Source organism: Callospermophilus lateralis, unplaced genomic scaffold (assembly GCF_048772815.1).
Source record: "Callospermophilus lateralis isolate mCalLat2 unplaced genomic scaffold, mCalLat2.hap1 Scaffold_246, whole genome shotgun sequence".
Classification (NCBI taxonomy): domain Eukaryota; kingdom Metazoa; phylum Chordata; class Mammalia; order Rodentia; family Sciuridae; genus Callospermophilus; species Callospermophilus lateralis.
The window spans coordinates 1,574,258-1,577,500 of NW_027513304.1; positions in this window are offsets into that span (position 1 = coordinate 1,574,258).

Consider the following 3,243-nt stretch of genomic DNA (forward strand, 5'->3'; position numbering starts at 1 on the left):
ACAACCCACTGGGTCATACTTGTAGAGTCTTGGCTCTTGAGGGAAGTCCTCAATATCTACAATATCAGGACCTCTCTCTCTCTCTCTGTGACTTCTTCACATGATCTCTCCCTGAGTTCTCTCGATCGGGGAAGGTGACCATTTCATATAGTGTTTGGACTCTTAGAAGGAGGAAATAGAAATAGTCTGTTTCCTTAAGGTCGGGCTTAGGAGTTCCATAAAGGCAGTTCTGCCACATGCTACTAGTTAAAGCCAGTCTTCATGCCTCCAGTGCCTATTTCCTGTCTTCTAACAATGTCTTGGGTCCTCCAAACCAATGTTAAATGCAAGTGGTGATAATGTGCCAGTTCTGATTTTAAAGACACCACTTCTAATGTTTCCCCATTTAAGATGTTTGTTTTTTGATATTTTTATCAGAATAAAAAAGCTCCCTTCCATCTCTATTTTCTAAATGTTTGTTTTTAATTATTAATGCTTTTGCTGTAAAGTTTGAGATTGTTACATTAAATTTTCTCTTTTAATTTATAATTGTGAATTATTTTTTTGAGTTTTCCAATATTAAATCATCCTTGCATATCGGGATAAATCTAACTGGATTGCTATGTATTGTCTTATTATACAACATTGAATCCCATTTGCTATTTTTAAAGATTATCATATTTAGATTCACTAATGAAATTGGCCTATAACTTTTCATTCTCATAATGTATTACTCCTGGGTTTGTTTTGAACATTGGGCAGCATTCTCTTTTTATTACAATAATTATCACACTTTATCTGTTCTTTAAAATTTTTCTTAGAACTTTTCTACAAAGCCAACAATGTTTTCTCTGTGGGAAGATTTTTTTAATTGATAAAAATTATACATTTCTATTATACTGTACAATATATGTACAATATATGCATACATTGTAGAATGGCTAAATCAAGCTAATATATTTTTTGCCTTACATAGTACTATTTGTGCTATTTGTTACACAATGCATATGTTGAAATTTAAACCTAAGGTAGTGGTATTAAGAAGTGGTGTGTTAGCCAGCTTTCTGTTGCTATAAAAAAACAGCTGAGATGATCAGCTTATAAACAGAAAAGATTCATTTTCGTTCACAGTTTGGGAGGTTTCAGTCCATTATGGGTTTGCTTCATTGCTTTTGGGTCTGTGGTGATGCAGCACATCATGACAGTGGAGGGTGTGGTAGAGCAAACACCTGATGGTTGGGAAGCAAAAAAGAGAGAGAGGAAGAGACCAAGGCCCATAGCCTCCTTTAAAGGGCATGCCTCCAATAGGCAGAAAAACTCCCTTTAGGCCCCATTTCTATTGCCTTCCACTGCAGACCATGTCTTTTAACACATGAGACTTGTGGGGACATTTCAGACCAAATTATAACAAGTGGAACTTTAGGGGAAGTGATTAAGTCATGAAGAATCCATCCTTATGAATGAGATTAATGTCCTTATAAAAGAGGTTCCAGGGAGCTGCCTGGCCCTTCTATCTCTTGGCATGTGAGAACAGTGATTTCACCTTTTGCTTTTTCTACCATGTAAGGACACAGCAACAAGGCACCATCTTGGGAAGAGAAAGAAAACCTCATCAGACACTTGATTTGTTGGCAGCTTGATCTTGGACTTCTCAACCTCCAGAACTGTGAGAAATAAAGTTTTGTTGTTTATAAATTACTCAATCTATGTGATAGCATCAAGAATGGACTATACCCTCTAACCTATTGAACTTTGTATTGAGAACACAAAACGGACTCTTTGTATAGTGAGAACACAAAGACGTTTCCAAGTTTATAATAAATTGCTATGTGTAGTCATCATGTTGTACAACAGAGTTCTTGAACGTATTCCTCTGATGTAACTGACGTTTTATATCCCTGCCTTACCCCAGCACCAATCTACTCTCTTTTTCTATGAGTTTGACTTTTTTAGATTCCACATATAAGTGAGATCAGTTGTCTCTGACATACTGTTCCTGGCTTATTTCACTTAACATGTCTTTCAGGCTTATCCATGTTGTCACAAATTACTTTCTTCTTTTTTAAGGCTGAATGATATTCCTTTGTGTATGTGTGTGTTTGTGTGTGAGAGTGAGAGAATATGTGTGCTGCTACACATATCACATTTTCTTTATCCATTCATCCCTTGATGAATATATAGGTTGATTTTTTACCTAGGCTATTGTGAATAAGGCTACGGTGAACATGGGAGTGTAGAAATCTCTTTGACATGCTGATTTCCTTTTCTTCACAGTAGTGGGATTACTAGATCATCTAGCAGTTCTATTCTTAATTTTTTTTTTTGAGGAGCCTCCATACTGTTTGTATACTGGCTATACTGATTTATACCCCCACCAACAATGTATAATGGTTACCTTATCTTCATATCCTCATCAATAGGTATCTTTCATCCTTTTGATAATAGAATAGAAAGCATAAAATGATAGTGTGATTTTAACTTGTATTTCCATGATTCTTAGGAATGTTGACCTTTTTTCCTTATACCTTTTGGTTATTTCTGTCTTTTGAAAAGTTTCTGTTCAGGACTTTTATTAACTTCAAAAAAATTATTTAAGTTTTCTCCTTTCTTAGTTATTGATAGACCTTTATTTTATTTCTGTGTGGTGCTGAGAATCAAACCCGGTGCCTCACACATGCTAGGCAAGTGTTCTACCACTGTGCTGTGCTGTAGCTCAGCCCCTTTTGTTGATTTTTCAATATCAGGTTACTTGTTTCTATGGGAAGATTTTATACATTGTTTCAATTATATTAATTATGGCAATAGTTTAAGACTCTTTGAGTTAACTCTTCTAATTATATTTTCCTGAAGTTTTATTCTTTTCAACATTTACAAAATCATAGGCATTGAGTATTTGATAGGGTTCTATTAAGAGTGCTTGTTTCTTTCTTCTGTCTTTCCTCTTCTCTATTGTCCCACTCTTTTCTTGGCACTGACAATTTGGTGATTGAACCCACGGGTGCTTTACTACTGAACTATGTTCCCAATTCAGTTTATTTTTATTTTGAGACAGAGTCACACTAAATTACACAGTGGTTTCAAACTTGCATTCCTCCTGCCTCAGCCACCTGAGTCGCTGGGATTATAAGTCTTATGTTTTAATCTGTTCTTTGTCTTGGTTAAATTCCCCTTTTATTCAGAGAATTAGTTGTATCTTCTTCATTCTCTTGATAAATCTTGTCAGTGGTTTATTTATATTGTTAGTTGTTTTGAAAAACAACTTTT